The 17,616-nt window shown below is 34.3% G+C and overlaps 1 protein-coding gene and 1 pseudogene across 1 annotated transcript in view; both read left to right on the forward strand.

Moving 5' to 3' along the window:
- The window catches only part of VWA8 (von Willebrand factor A domain containing 8), a 413,374-nt gene that overhangs the window by 377,461 nt on the left and 18,297 nt on the right, over positions 1-17,616 (forward strand). The gene's annotated exons all lie outside the window — the stretch shown is intronic.
- On the forward strand, positions 7,032-10,424 carry LOC141560638 (T-complex protein 1 subunit epsilon pseudogene; annotated as a pseudogene).

Genomic DNA, 17,616 nt, shown 5'->3' on the forward strand with positions numbered 1-17,616 from the left:
ATACACAGTAATAAACTGTCTTTCAAAGAAAACAACAGAATAGGTAATATGTGTGTTTCAAATAACTAATACAATAACTAATAAATAACTAATCAAATAACTAATAAAAGCAAATTGTCCAAAATATACAAAATACTGAAACGTGGTCAGTATCCAGACTCTATTTGATAAATGTTCCAAGAAGATGAACTGTGTACACATAAGGAAAGAGGCAGTAAATTATCAGTTCCAAAAATAGATAGGCCTGCTTACAGTTAGAGAAATAAAAATTAAAGTCCCTTAAGGGACTATATACATGAAGAAGTGGAAAAGTCGGGAAGTCATGATAGCTGTGTTCAGTTATTTGGAGTCCAGCCATGGGGAAGAGGAAAAAGGCTTGCTCTGCCTGGCCCCAAAAGGCAGAAGCAAGAAAAATGGATTGCAGTTGTAGACAGATTTAATTTTAGTATAAAGACAAACTTCCTCACAATTAAAGCTACCTAAAAGTCAACTGGGATGCCTCAGAAGTAGTGAATTCTCTGTGCCAGAATGTCTATGGGAGGTTTTCTTGTTGATTATAGATTAGATTTAATAGGATTTTATGAGGTCTTTTCTATGATTCTAATGAAAAAAATTTAAGTAAAATATGCAAAACAAAATAGCATTGATTGAAATTATGTAAAATGTATGCATATGACTGATATTGTTAAAAAATGTAAAGTATTTTTTGAATTAAATGTTCATTAGGTCTTTTAAATTAAGTTTTTAAATTCATATACTTTGGCCCCTGTATGAAAATTATTGCATTAAAATATTATTAATAATAGACTATCTGTTCATGAAAACTCTTATAAACTTAAAACTAGACCAAACCATTTCGTTAGGGTTTTTTTTAACCATATGATTTCATAAAAATTATCATCTTTATATTAGCCAGTAAAGCTTTATATTTATGTGGTATATTTGCCCATAATGCAATATTAAATACTCATCAAATAAAAATTGATCTAAGAAAAATTTTCAAGACTTCCCTATCCTTATTTATAACACATGCATGCAAGACAGCTACTTTTGATGCTAATCTTAAGATTGTGGAGTTTAGAACTGAAAGGGATCTTCAAAACTTTTTAGTTCAGGAATTTTTAAGGTGGGATCAGTGAATTTAACTTTGTTAATATTTTGATAACTTTATTCCAATATAATAGGTTTCTTTTGTAAGCTAACTAGCCAGGTTAGAAAAAACTTCCTTCAGGGTGATAATTTTCAGTTAGTAAACAGAACAAGACATCTCCAACTTGTTCGTTTTCATGGCTGTCCTCTTCTTTAGGCCTGAGTGCTTGTGGGTGACTAATGCTTTCCCTGAAGTTTTGAGGCTGATGTGTAATCCTGGTAACTATGGGAGTTTCCTTGGTGAACAGTATGGTGTTTGGTCAGGAACTCGCCAACTCATCATTGAGGTTGAGTTTCCAAAGCAGAGCTTCAGACTTGCACCTCATCTAGCATGACTGATGAGGCTGCCATTGAGGAAGGAGAGATGTCACCACCACGTCTCTTGCACAATCTGCACTGCAGCCTTTGTGCCCCCACCAACCTAAACTTTGTATGTGAATAACCTAGAATTGAGATGAGTGAAGGGCAATGCTTAAAGTGATCTCAACTTCATTTAAAAGGACTGATTTTGGATTTCAGTTCTGCCACTCAAATGCTATGTAGCATGAGATCAATCGCAACTTCCTTAGACCTCAGTTTTCTCATCTAAAAAATGAAGAGATTGAACTAGGTGATTTCTTCTAAGACCTTTCCCAGTTCTAACATTCAAGGTGTGATTTTCTATGTATTATTTCTGAATTGACAACAAAAAGATTTTTTGCAAGCAGTGGTCTGTAGCTATCTTAGAACCTGAGTTTCCTATTCTCACATCCCCTACACCATATGACATAATTGCCAGTCATTTTAATTATGTTTCCTCTCCAGTGTTTTTCAGACACCTCCTTTTAAATGCTTGAGGATGTCAGGATGCTTCACATTCATCATATTTACCATTGCACATTGACACCTTATGCTTAGCCACAGTCACCAGGTGCTTAGCAGTAGCTCTCTCATTCAGTTTGCCCTTGCCAAGGAGATTTCTAGGCACGGGAGAGAACATCGGGCTTAATTTCCAGAACTGAACAATCTCAAATTTTCTTTCCATTTCTCAGTGTTCAACAATCAGATAATTGTTGTTTCTTGAGGATGGTTTTATAAAGTGTAAAAGGAATTAGAGGGAAGCACTAGATGCAAGAGCTATGAGAGTAGCAGGTTTCTATCCATCTGCTCTAAAGGAATCCCTGGAGCGTAATATTGTATCCTTTTAGAATATGATATACTGCCTGTCATCGGGGGGGAGGGAATAGAGGGAGGGGGGGGATAATTTGGAAAAATGAATACAAGGGATAATATTATAAAATATATATATAAAATAAAAAATTATTAATTTAAAAAAATTAAAAAAAAAAGCTAAACCTTTGAATTTAGGACAGGAAAGAATGTCTGCAAGGAAACTAAAAGTATTTAGGAGAAAGATATGTGAGATAATAGTATAATAAACTTTACTCTGATGTGTATCTTAAAAAAAAAAAAAAAGAATATGATATACCATGTCACTAGTGAACTGATCCTGCACATCATAACAGATTCCCTTAGGTTAGCGTCAGATTTTCACCCTTTGAATCATTGTAGAAGACACTTTCTTTATAGGAAATTGAAGTGAAAATTAAGAATAATTGATGAAGTCTAAAAAGGCAGTGTTATACAATGGTTAGAAACTTTGCCTGAAGTAAAAAAGAACTGAGTACAAGTTCTGGCTGTGTAAACCCTTAAACTTAACCCTGCAGGAAGCTCTCTAAAACCACTGGTCTCTTTTAGGATCTGAATTGGCAGAGATAGCTCATAAGGAGATATTCTATACCAATGAAATCATAGGACCAGTCCCCAGAATGAAAGTTTAAGATTGGTGGTATATGGGGGGCGGTGGCCTTTTGTATCTGGGGATGCCAGGATGCGATTGAGGTCTTGAAAGAGAAAGAATCCCTGACTATCAAAGATCGGTGAAGAGATGCTGTCTAATTAGCTCATTTACTCTGGGAAGATCCAAGTCAGTGAATCAAGACAATCATCAAGAATTGTTTTCCCTTTCACCAAGCCTCCTTTTCAGCCCTGATTTTTTCCTCAAACCAGACTGCACATTCTTGGTAGCAAGTATATAAGAAAAGAGATCACTAAGATTAGAACTATGAGCTCTTTTTTTTAAAATAAAAAACTATGACTTTAGCTTATGGTTCATATCCAGAGGTAAACTAGACCCGAGAATAATAGAAAAATATAACTCAAAATCCATCTGTTTTGAGAAGACTTCGTCTTGCAAGGTGGTTTTTACCTCTTTTGAACATATGGAGCCTGTTTTGCAATTTAGAGCAAACACATGACTTTCCATCAAAGTTAGTTATCATGCTTGTTCCTAGTTTCCCTCTCCATCCTTTTCATTTGCTTTGATTCTAAAAGAATCCTCTATAACCTAAAAAAAAAAATTCCTTTCCTATATTAAAGTGATATTATAGCATTTTCTGAAGACTTGATGCAATTTTGAAAGAATATTTATAAACTGGTTCTTATACATGTATTTTAGTTGAAATTCCTAAATTTAGACATATCTGGAATTTTAATAAGGCAGAGTCCCACATTTAAGTAAAGGAAACAATCTTGTTACAGAATCTTCATGAAAGGAACCAGCTAAAGAGACCAGTTATTAAAACAGCTTTTTTGTGGTAAATGATGCAAAAGCAAACAATTTTATCTTGACAAGGCTTAGTAGAGATTTTTCAGAAAATTCTCCTAAGTTTTGCATTTGTCCATTTTAATGTTTTCTGCAGCTATTTTGTTGTAGAATAGCCCAGGAGGCTAGTAGTTACCATCAAGCTAAAAAGCCACTTTAAATGTTCTTTAAAAAATAATGTGCAGATTTACCACCTACATTCATACTATTGAAGTAAAAAATAAAACTTTTTCCAGATTCTAATCATGGGATCTCAGTACCTTCCTCCAGCTTTGGAGAGCTCTCCCACATTTTTAAAATAAAGATACACAGAAATGAAATAGAATTGGAAAAAGTGAGACTAATTTAAATTTTTATCACATACTTTTTCAGTATTTTTTTACGCAGATGTACTAATTACTGATGGAAACCCTAGCTTTCATATAGTGTCATAGATGATATTTAAAGATCAGAAGAAGACTATTAAAATATCCATGCTCTTTACCTTATAAATTTGAAGCAGCTTTTAAGCCTGAGACCAGGAAGACCTCCTCCTTTGATTAATCTTAAAATTGTCTAAATATCCTAAAAAAAAAAATTCTAATGTATTGATTGCCTAAAGACAAAAGTTTCTGCCATATGGAAATATTCTAGTTCCTCAAACACTAAATTGCCCAGAGTTTAGAAAAGCTCCTTAGAAGATTTAAAGATCATAAAATTGAAGGATTGTAGGGAAGTCATATAATATTATGTCCTAGTTTGTTGAGAGGTTCCAAGGAGCAAGAATTCTTAAATTGGTTTCCCTCTAACATTGTCAGCCCAGTCCCTCTTCATGAATGCATAATCAGAATAGCAAACAAGTTTAAAGAAAGCTGCCTTGTACTATGAGCTAAATCCATAGACACTTAACAAAAGTATGCTTTTTCCCACACTTGATCCCTTTTTTCTTCTTTTGGTAGTGAATTTCTCCATTTACTGGCTTATATAGTTGACTATATTAGTAGAATGAATGTGTCTGTGTGTGTGTATGTGTTAAGTAAAAGAATTTTAGGAGTTAGAGTAGATTTTTTTTTCACCCTGCTATTTACAAACAGGGAATAAGTTAACTAATTTCTTAAAGAAGAGTCACTATTAGACATATTTAAAAAAAAAAAACTATTCACTCCCAAATGAAGATTATGATACCTAGTTTTCATTATGGAATATTGAATAGCAACGAATACTGTTAACAAAAAATAGTAGGATAAAGATCTTCTATGTCTGCGTAATTCTTTGTATTGTGCTATAATCTGCTTTAGCCTACCAAGTAAGCCTTCTTCTTACTGGGCTACATCTGACTAACAATGGCTTTCTTGGTAGCTACACATGTTTCTGATGATCCAGGAGCATTCTTCAGCTGTTCTCCAGGCTGGTCTTGAATGAGTGTCATGGAAAAGCCTTGGGAGATTAAGTGAGCATTGCCTACTGCAGATGTGAATCTAATAATAGCAGTAATAATAACTGACACGTATCCTTCAATGGTTTGCCAAGAACTTCATATGCACAATCTCATGTGAGCCTATGAAGTAGGCACTATAGACATTAGTATCTCTGTAACAGATGAAGAAAGTAAAACTTTCCATTAAAAGTTACAAAACTGTGCATTTTAAAGTTTATTTCAGTAGATCTCTGTTCTCTTCAATATTGTTCCCTCCAGCAATGCAGACTCCTGTTGATTTGTACCTTCCCTTCCTGAGGAACATGTGTCCTTGTCTTTCCCTGAGTTTACCATAAAGATTTTAGGAGCACTTTAGGGGGCTTCTTGGTTATATAGTTATTCAGAAACATCTGTTACACTGCATAATTCTTTGTTATGTGCTACAACCTGCTTGTGTTTACCAGGTACTTCTCCATTGCCTCCTGAGTGTTCCTTACCTTCATTTCTTCAGAAGCTGCAGTAGTCCAATGAGGGTCATTAAGAATATAGTTCTTATATAATATTCAGCTTCTACCCTCCTGTGCAGTTTGACTCATTAGCAGTGATAAGTCAACAATGTTATCTATCCAACTGAATGTTGTGGACTGGATAAGGGGTATTTTTTGTCCAAATGATTTTTCTTCCATGTTCAATTAGGTTGATTATGGATCACATTTAGAATGCTTTGAAGTATTCCAAAGCTTAATGCAATTAGCACAGTACCATGTATAAAAAGCATTTTGAAGTCCTGATCATTTAAAAGGAATCATCTTCCTTTTAGAATCCACAGTGGACATTATCCGTGACAGATGGCAAACAGTTGTGGCAAGAATACATCTTCTTGTGTTATTATTCATTTGATAATGAGCCAGTAGTCATGGAACAAGTTATATCTTTTCCAGAATCTTGTATAATTTTTGTATGTACATGGGAGATGCCTTGTAAAAGGAGCCTTTAGAGTAGCATTTAGTTCTACCAAAACAAAGCTTATGTGTAGTTAAACAATAAGCACTGTAAAATCTTGCATTCTTTATATCTTTCATTCAGTGTATGATGATGTAGACTGTCACTTGCAAAAGACTCCTTGCTCCTTTTTAATACTCTCATCAAGAATAACCTTTATGAGCGGAAAGAGACATATATGTGCCAAAATGTTTGTGGCAGCTCTTTTTGTTGTAGCTAGAAACTGGAGGATGAATGGATGTCCATCAGTTGGAGAATGGTTGGGTAAATTGTGGTATATGAAGGTTATGGAATATTATTGCTCGGTAAGAAATGACCAGCAGGAGGAATATAGAGAGGCCTGGAGAGACTTAAATCAACTGATGCTGAGTGAAATGAGCAGAACCAGAAGATCACTGTACACTTCAACAACAATGCTGTATGAGGATGTATTCTGATGGAAGTGGAAATCTTCAACATAAAGAAGATCCAACTCACTTCCAGTTGATCAATGATGGACAGAGGTAGCTGCACCCAGAGAAGAAACACTGGGAGGGGAATGAAAATTGTTAGCACTAATATCTGTCTGCCCAGGTTGCATGTACCTTCGGATTCTAATGTTTATTGTGCAACAAGAAAGTGATATTCGCACACATGTATTGTACCTAGACTATATTGTAACACATGTAAAATGTATGGTATTGCCTGTCGTCGGGGGGAGGGAATAGAAGGAGGGGGGGTAAATTGGAAAAATGAATACAAGGGATAATATTATAAAAAATATATATATATATATATATAATAAAAAAAAAAAAAGAAGAATAACCTTTATGTATATATATATAGCATATCTTCACAACAATTTTATACTGACGAGAAAGTAGTTAAAATGGTCAGTAATTAATAATATTCTCTAGGTAAGTTTTTTTTTTTTGGAAGGCAACAATAAGGTCCAAATGTTTTTTCACCTACCTCTTTGCTCTTTTTTTTTCCCCTTCAGATCCCTCACTACCCGCAAAATTATATTATCTCTAGTGTACTCCATGGCTGAATATAATTCATTTAGTCCAGGCACTCTTTCCATCTTTGTTTTCTTCAGTGTCACTGTTACTTCCTCAAGACTTATATCTGAGACTATTTTATTGAAGCCTAAATGTGATAGTTCCATTGTCCTTGATGGTGAAAATAGTTTATTATAAAAAATCTTTTCCATTTTTCATCCATTGATGGTCTTTCTTCTAGTTTAATCTTTCAATTTGTGGAATTATTTTTGTTAAATTGAATCTCTTGCCAATCTTTCTTTAAACTATTTCAAGAAACAATACCATTCATCCTCCACTCTTCTTTTCCATAAGATTTTACAAACAAATTTACATTATTTCTCTTGGCTGCCATTGCTCTGTGCTTGACAAAGATATCAAGTGTTTTTAACTATGATAGTTTTAGGTTCTTTTAGCTAATTTTGGCTGTTGACTTTGCTCAATTAAATTATATGAAATTGATCTTTTCCAATATTCTTTGCTCCATCTGTTTCCCATTTTTCTATATCAGTTGCTTGTTTTTAATAGAACAGGTTAGAATTGTTTTGCACATGCCATATCTTTTTCTAATTTTTATTCTTTCTTACACCTTTGAATTTAATTTTTGTTTGTTCTAACAAGTTGGTGATCTGACTTTACTGATTCAGGAATTACTAGCACATCAATAAGCATATGACTATATTCAAAATATAACAAATTTCATTTGTTATAATGTTCTTCATTGTTGATTGTGTTCAGGACTTCCTAATTCTTTTCATGAAGAAAATACTCTTCATGAGCAAACAAGGGTTAGAGAGAATCACAGAAGATAAAATGAACCTAATCAGATAACTAGGAAGAAATTTTCAGGAAGCTTCTCTGATAAAGCTTTCAAAAACAAAATATGTAAGAAATTGATTCAAATTTTCAATAAGAACCATTCTTCAATTAATAGGTCAAAGAATACTAATAGGCAAATTTCAAAAGAAGAAATCCATTCTATCAATAGCTATATTAAATTTTTTTAAAGTTCCAAGTTATTAAATTAGGAAAAAAGCATCCATCAGATTGGCAAAGAGGACAAAAATGGAAAATAGCATACCTGAGGGGGACTATAGGAAAACAAACAAATTAATATATGTTTAGTGTAACTGAATTGGTCCAGCCATTCTAGTCAATGAAGTGGAACTTAGGAAGCATTGCTAACAGTAAGAGTAGTGGAGGTGATATAATTACAGTTGAGCTATCTAAAACCCTAAAAAATGATGCTGTTAAAGTTCTGTACTCTTTATGCCAATAAATTTGAAAAACACAGTGGTGACCACTAGATTGGAAAAGATCAGTTGATATCCCACTGTCATTAAGAAAGACAGTGCCAAGAAATCTTCAGATTACTAAACAATTGCACTTAGTTCACAGGCCAGCAAGCTTGTACTTAAAATTCTACAAACTAGCTCCCACTTATTTAGTCTCCACTTATTGCTGGGAGGAATCCCTTCTAGCTCAACCATGTCTTCCATGGAGACTCTAACATTCAGTGAATATGACCATCCCTTCCTCTTCATCGAGGACCAAGAGCTTAAGCCTTACCTTTTGAGACTGAAAGCCCTCAAGACTCACAAAATGACAGCAAAGGCTATATTAAATACAATGAAAACATCACTTGGACCTAATACACTTGAGATAACGATGATGGATAAGGATGGTAATGTGACTAACCAAAGATGGTGCATGTTTTAAGCTTGATAGATGTGGGTTATCAAATTGCTAAACAGATGGTTGAACTTTCCGGATCATAGGGCTGATGAGATTAGAGATGGGACCCATAGTTGTTCTGGCTGGTGCTCTGTTAGAAGAAGCTGAAAACCTGCTGGGTCGTGGCATTCATCCAATCAGAATAGCAGATTGTTATGAGCAGACTGCTCAGATTACCAATGAACATTTGGACAAAATCAAGGAGAATTTTCCAGCTGATGTTCTTAACATTGAACTTCTCATCCAGACTGCTAAAACAATTCTTGCTTTGAAAGTAGCTAATGGCTGCCACCAACAAATGGCCAGAATTGTTATAAATGCTAGCCTGACAGTAACTGAAATGAAATGGAGAGATGCTGACTTTGAACTAATCACAGTAGAAGGCAAAGTAGGGGGAAGGATTTCAGTCATCCACAAATATCTAAAGAAATAGAAAAAATGCTAAGACTGCAATTCTAAAATGTCCATTTGAGCCACCCAAGCCAAAAACTAAACATAAGCTTCATGTTACCTCTGTATAAGATTATATAAGTATGAAAAGGAGAAGTTTGAAGAGATGATTGAACAAATTAAATTCATTGGTTCACACCTAGCTATTTGCTAGTGGGGCTTTGATGATAAAGCAAATTATACAGGATAAGTTACCTGCTATCTAGTGGATAGGGGGACCTGAACTTGAACTGATTGCCACTGAATTAGGAGAGCTCATTGTTTCATGGTTCTCTGAACACCCACATGAAAAACTTGGTTTTTTGGTCTGATAAAAGAGATCTCATTTAGAACAACCAAAGACAAAATGCTTGTTAATAGAGAAATATAACTCCAAGGCCATGACCATATTCATTAGAGGAGGAAATAAAATGATAATTAAAGAAGTAAAATGATTTCTTCATGATGCTCTCTGTATGTGATTAGAAAGATAATTTGTGATAATCATCTGCTAAAATATCTTATGCTTTGGCAGTTAGTGAAGAAACTGAGAAGTGCCTTTCCTTGGAGCATTATGCTATGAGACCTTTTGCAGATGCATTAGAAGTCATTCTCATGGCTTTTTCTGAAAATAGTGGTATGACTCTCATCCAAACTATGACCAACATAGAAAACATTGGCACTGACTAGCATGCTGTGCACTCATCAGAAAAGGTGCTGTCCTCTATGAGGAAAACACAATTGCAGTGGCTCAGAAGAGATGTGAGAAGTACAAAGTTAGAGAATCCATCCCAAGTACTCAAAAGGACTACTTGTGTCTGACATGTGGCAGAGTGTTCCAAGTCATATTAGTCATGGATCAGTCACGATGGGACACATCATATTTTGGTTCTAACATGGTGATATCATTTGGTTCTCTTTGAGAATGAAGGATGATCACCATCACAGTGTATGAGCCAGACAAGTGAAAGAAATGAATCATGCCCTTGGTACTGACTGCTTGTATAAGGATCCAAATGACATGCTTAGAAACTCTGATTGACAAAAAAAAAAAAAAAAAAAAAAAAAGAAGAAGAAGAAAGAAAGAAAGAAAAAAAAGAAAAGAAAAGAAAAACAATTACAACAACAAATTTGTCTTGCAACGCAAGTAGTCAAGATGATTCTGAAGCTGGATGATATCTGCAAACCAAGAGAATCTGAAAAATGGAAGCTTAAGTTGTAATAAAATGTAGTAAATTTGCTACTATGATTAAATAAACACAAGCCATGTTATAACCACAGCTATTTATTATTTTCCCTTTTTGACATTGTAATTGCTATATATAAAGACAGCAATAATAAATTAGCTTTTTATAATCATAAAAATAAATTCTACAAACTAGGTTTCAGTAATGTGGGAACTAAGAATTGCCAAAAAAAAAGAGCAGGCTAGTTTTTTAAAAGGCAAAGGAACTAGAGACCAAATTGCCAACATTCATTGGATTATGGAGAAAGCATTATCTCTATTGCCTCAATAACTACTCTAAAGCCTTGGCTGTGTAGAACACAATATAGCAAGTCCTCAAAGAGATGGGAGTACCAGATCAGTTTATCTCCTGAGGAACCTGTATGCAGGCCAAGAACCAACAGAACCAAACATGAAACAACTGACTGGTTTAAAATTGGAAAAGAAGTATAATAAGGCTGTACATTGTCATCTTATTTATTTAACTTGTATACAGAGAAGATCACATGGAAGCCATGCTAGATGAATCAAAAACTGGAATTAAGGTTGTTAGGATAAATATTAACAATCTCAGATGTAGATGATACCATTCTGGCAGAAAATGATGATAAGAAGTCTCTTGATGAAAGTAAAATAGAAAGATATAAAAATTGCCTTGAAGCTTAACATTAAAAAAAAAAAAAAACTTTGATAAATGGTCCCATCACTTCCTAGTAATTAGAGAAGAAATGGAAGGAATGTCAGATTTTATATTCTTGGGATCACAGATCATTGCAGATGACTCCAGGAATGAAATTAAAAGATTCATGCTTCTTAGGGGGAAATAAATCTATGGCAAATCTGGAGCATACTGAAGAGCAGAGACATCACCTTGCCAAGGAAGGTCCTTAAATGCAAAGCCATCGTTTTTCCAGAAGCAATGTGTGACTATGACAGTTGGACTATAGGGAAAGCAGAAAGCTGCAGAATCATTGCTTTCAAATTATGGTTCTAGAAAAGACTTTGAGAGTCCCTTAGATAGCAAGAAGATGAAATAAGTCAATATTTAAAGAAATTAATACAGGCTGTTCACTGAAAGTGAAATATTGAAGATGAAGCATAAATACTCTGGCCACATAATGGGAAAGCACAATTCATTGGAAAAAACCTTGATATTGGGAAAGATTGAAAGCAGAAGAAAAAGAGGAAGGAAGAAGATGAGATTGTTAAGAGAGTATCATAGAAACGAGGAACACAAAATTGGACAGACTTTGGGAGATTGTGGAGGATAGAAGGGTCTGGCATGCAGTGGTAAATGAGTTCACGAAGAGTCAGACATGATTGAGCATACATGACTGAACAACTGAACAACAAATGTATATTTGTCATAAGATTTTGGTGTTGCTGTTGTTTTCCAAAGAAAGGGAGAGGAAAAGAAAGAAATGTTTTTATTTATTTAAAAATTTATATTAAGAGAAAATATTCATGAAATGACAATCATGGAGTTTTTTATATTCTAAAAGCTTATGATCTCTCATTCTATAATCCTGAACCATGTTTTCCATCATTCTTAACTAGACCTTTTCATTAAAGTTGCCTCTTATCAACGTATATATTGATTCAACTTAGAAGATCTGATTAAGCTTTTCATAGAATTTCTGTACTTCTTCAGCCTCTGAAACAAATGGAACATAATCTGCAATTATTTTCATGGTGGTCTTTTTTGCAAATATGTATTTTAAGTACTGCAATATGAGAAGGCTAAATGTCCAATGAAGTGATACTTCTTATTGTCTTTGGATACATAATAAAACCAATTCCAAAAACTCTGTAATTCACCTCTCCAAGGATAATCTATATTCCATCTTTTCATATGTCTAAAACTTCCCTTTGTCTTTAATTTCATTTATAACAAGCTTGAGGGTCCATCACCAGGACTAAAGGGACTGCATGGAAAAATGATTAAGACGGTCAGTGCCAAAGCCATACTTCTTTTTTGGCATCTTTAAAGGAAGGCTACATTTACTAAATGAAGATATCCAAAAAAACAAGAGGCAGTGATAATAAGGGAATGATCCTAAAGCCTGCCAATCCTCCATACTGGTTCTTCCAACTAGGATCAGGAAAAGGAAAGGCTAAAACCAGGATTGTCACCATGGAAACTCAAATACCACAATTCTAGGCTATTGGAAAAAATAGGAGTCCATAATGGTCTTTTGGGAAGCTGCTCCTAAAACTTGGTATATGGTTCATGTCAAGATAGTATTTCATAGGGAGGAGAGGGATCCCATACACGTAGGTCTGATTGATTTTCCACCTCTAAAGTCACAAATAGCTAGGGTTCCAATCAGCTAGGGTTCCAGAAAAGGGGCAGGATAGAAAGAAGTTAATATTTATAGATGGTCTAAAAACTACATGATTCTTATTGCACAGTGGCAGAAAAGAGCGAGTGAAATATGCAAAACGAAGGTACATTTTTCTTCTTTTGCTCTTTGTTTCATGAACTCTCATGATCAAAAAAATAAAAGGCCCATCACCAGGCATCTGATCTACTGGTAAATGAGCCTTTCCACATTAGCTTATCTCTCCCAGAAAAAAACACATCTGGCTCCTAAGATTGTAGTGAGAGTCTTGTTAGAGCCTACTTATGCCCTACTGACAGAATCTTAGAGGGCCCAGCATCATCCCCCTTCCCTGATAACAAGAGGAGGATTTTTTGTGAGAGTAATTCCTTTCTAAAATGATTGTTTTGAGAAAGCATCGCATCACTTTTTATATTTGCACACGTGAGGTTCCAGGAAATATTTTTACAGGATCTTTGCCCTGTAAAAGTGATCTCTTGACCTAAAAAACTTGAAAACTGCCACTATAATACAACACATAGTCATATAAAATTTGTACATAAATTTGTCATATAAAATCATGTAACCTCACTAGGCATCTAAATCCTACACTTCCTTCAAAACCTAGCTCCAGATTTACCTCCTAAAATGAACGGATGCCCATCAATTGGAGAATGGTTGAGTAAATTATGGTATATGAAGGTTATGGAATATTATTGTTCTGTAAGAAATGACCAACAGGAGGAATGCAGAGAAGCTTGGAGAGACTTATATGAACTGATGCTGAGTGAAATGAGCAGAACTAGGGGATCATTATACACTTCAACAATGATACTGTATGAGGATGTATTCTGCTGGAAGTGGATATCTTCAATATAGAGAAGAGCTAATCCAATTCCAATTGATCAATGATGGACAGAATAAACTACACCCAGAAAAAGAACACTGAGAAATGAGTGAAAACTGTTTGCATTTTTGTTTTTCTTCCCTTTTGAATCCAGTTCTTCTAGTGCAACAAGAAATTCGTTTCTGCACACATATATTGTATCTAGGATATACTATAACACATTTAACATGTATGGGACTCCTGCCATCTAGGGGAGGGGGTGGAGGGAAGGAGGGGAAAAGTCGGAACAGAAGTGAGTGCAAGGGACAATGTTGTAAAAAATTACCCATGCATATGTATTGTCAAAAAAAAAAGTTATAATTATAAAATTACTTTAAAAAAAAAAAACAAATTTACCTCCTAGATGAAATCTTATTCTATATATTCAACTCCAGCATCATCTTTCCCTTCCTTTGATTTCCTTTACTACTTTGGCATACAAACTCTGATCTGTTTGCTTACATATCCCTTTAGAAGTCTGTACCACAGCTTATATAATTATTGTCTAATTGTAGAGATCTATATCTTACCCTGCTTCTTCCTTCCTCACAACACCTAGCAAAATGCTACTTTCACTGTTTGTTTTTTTTTCTTTCTCATGATTTTTCCCTTTTATTCTAATTTTGATTTCACAACAAAACTAATACGGAAATATGTTTACATTGCTTGTACATGTATAACCTATTTCAGATTGCTTGCTGTCTTGGGAAGGGAAGAGATAAGAGAGGGAGGGAGAAAACACTTGGAACTCAAAATCTTACAGAATGTTGAAAACTCTCTTTACATATAATTGGAAAAATAAATTACAAAAAACTAATCACAATAACAATAATACTTGGCATAGATATGAGTTTATAGTTTCAGCAATAGTAGCAATAAGCACTAAGCATCCACTGTATGCAGAACATTGTACTGAATCTTAAGGGAGAAAGAAAAATTAAATAAGAGAAGCTCTCAATTTAGCAAGTAGAGCACATAGACAAAAAATTGTATAATGCAAAAGAATAGAAGTATTTAAGAGAGATACAGGCCAACTACAATATGAGGATATGAGAAGGAAAGAATCATTTCAACTAGAAGATTAGGGAAGGTTTCATGGAAGACATGGCTTTTGAACTGGCCTTAAAGTATGGGCAATATTTCAAAATGCAAAAAGGGAAAAGAGAGGTAATTCTAAGTATAAAAAATAATATAAGTAAAGGCAACAAAGGCAGGAGGACACAAAACATGTAATGGACTAGCATACTCTGGTTTATGTGGTGAGAAAAGCATGCTATGAAATGAAGATGACTTGGGAGAGTTGTATCACATTATTGAGATCATTAAATGCCAGAGGAAGGTATTTTAACTTTGATATCTAATAGGGATTACTAGAGAATTTTCAATAGAGAAATGGCATATGCATAAGAAACATGAAGAATGGATTGGAGAGAGGAGACAAGTAAATTGTAATAAATATTTGCTTAATTGAATTAATTTGTTTTGATTGTGCAGTTTTATTTTAGAATTTGTAGTCTTGTTGGTTCTTTTAAGCCTTCATACTAAATTTATACCCCAGGTCTTCAGTACCTATTTTATTGAAAGGACTAAATATCTTTTTTTTTCCTGAAAGTATGAAAGTTAGGGCTGGGGAATTAAATATGATCCACAATGTGCTATTCCATTTTACTTTTTCTCATTATTGTTCTCATTCCTAAACTCAAAATCTTCAGTGAGGGAGTGGTCCTTATTTTAATTCAGTAGGTTTTTTTATTAACTGTTTACTATATTCAAGATACTGTTTTAAAATGGCATCCTTTTGTGTGGTATTTTAATGAAGTGTTTTAATGAATGAAAATGAAAGAAATTTTTTGCACTTACTATATGCCAAGCTGAACTAAGAGCCTGAGATAAGATAAAAAAAAAAAAAAAAAAGTGGAAAGAGTCATTCTGCTTGATTCCTACATTTTAATAAGGGAGGCAACAAGTATAGCAAAATCTAGGAAATTACAGGAATGATGAATGGAATAGTAAGGCAGAACAATGGTATGTCCTTTCCAGAGGCAATGGTAGCATAGAATCAATTAGTTCTAGAGAATTAAAGGTAACTGTATGACTAAAATTCCTTTGGTCAATGCCATAAGCATTTTGCCAGGGTCACTTTGGACTAGAAGGTCCACAGAACCCAAAGGTGGACTCAGAGCTTGCATCCCAGCTTTGGCTTTCTCTAATTTGTCTACTCTATCTGAAACACAGATAAACTCATCCAGGATATATATGTTGTACCTCTCTGTACTGTGCCCATTTGCCCTGTGCTATGTGCGGGAAAGTTCAGAGGATTAAGTGAGAGACTCACCAGCTGCCACACCTGCTACCTGAATTTGCCCATCATCATGTTCCCACACAAAGCCAGTCCCACTGATTGTTCCATGATATGGGTCTGGAATGAGTTGCTGACCCACAGACACTGGAACCTGATAATGATGCTAAACTGTAATAGAAGAAACTGTTGCTTTATAGGTCTTCCATGTCATTTCCTGTTAGTTTATAATGAAATTCAAGAATACTCCCCCCAAAAAAATTCAGAGCTCTTATAGCATTGAATATATTGGAAAGAGGGAGAATAACAGGACAGAAAATGGGCCAGGTAAAAACTCAGAGCTAAGTAAGAGCAGTAGCAGAGCAGAAGTTGGCCAAGGTGAATAAGAGCAATGCAATCTCAGACCTCGATTTCAGTTTCCAGGATCCTACAACCTTATATGTAATAGGAAAAAACACTCAACTGGAAGAGCCCTAGGTTTTAATCCCAAATATATAACTTTGGGCAAGTCAATTAATCTGAGTTTCATGTCCTCATCTTAAAATGAGGTGATCTCTAATGACCTTTCCAGTTATAACTTCCTTTGACCTTCTAAATTCTATCTTCATGATGTATTTTGTAAAGTAAGAGTTCCTTGAACATTCAGTTTAAAAAAAAAAAAACAGTTATTAATTTGTGGTGGTTTTAGCCACTGTATGTGATTGAAAATCCTGGCAATTTCCTGTGAAAATCTTAAATACTTTAAGAGGCTTAGAAAATTGTTTGGAAATGCTCAAATTTTATTCAGTAACATAGTCAACTATAAAACTTGAGTAGGAAAAAGATTCTTTTTTCAGTATCTTAAAATTCTGAGTTTCAGTTACATTAATCCATTCTTGTACAACTACAGCCAATGAAATCGTCATAACAAAATTTTGCTTACTTACTCTACCAGTTTATATTTTGCAATTATATTTGTTTTACAGAAACATGATATTTAGTATTTTTTTTGTTTTGTACTAATAACAATAACAAAACATCTGCATATCTTTCAAAGACGAAGAAAACTATCAAAATCAAGGCCATGTGAATAAAACCAAAATTATTCAGCATTTATAAGTGTAATATTTGCATTGTTAATGACAAAAGGAGTGGGAAAAGAAAAGCATTTGCATACTTTTAAAAGATATGTTCATATATATATATAGATATAGATATATATATGTATATATGTTCATATCTTTATATATATATATATAATATGTATATATGTTCATATCTTTACATAAATATAAAATTTGGACCTGCTTATGACCTGCATGTGAATAGAACAGCGCAGTGAAGATTTAAGTAATTGGCATTAACTATTTACAAAAGTTGACCAAAAAATTACAACAAATCTCCTTCTGCCCATTTTACCATTAAGTGCCTAGTCCTCCATTACCTACTGTCTTGAGCTCTCGTCTGCTGCCTTGGGATCACATCTGCCACTTTGGGCTTTGTGTCAGTTGCCTCCAGCTCTGCAGCTGCTCT

Source organism: Sminthopsis crassicaudata, chromosome 3 (genome assembly GCF_048593235.1).
Source record: "Sminthopsis crassicaudata isolate SCR6 chromosome 3, ASM4859323v1, whole genome shotgun sequence".
Classification (NCBI taxonomy): domain Eukaryota; kingdom Metazoa; phylum Chordata; class Mammalia; order Dasyuromorphia; family Dasyuridae; genus Sminthopsis; species Sminthopsis crassicaudata.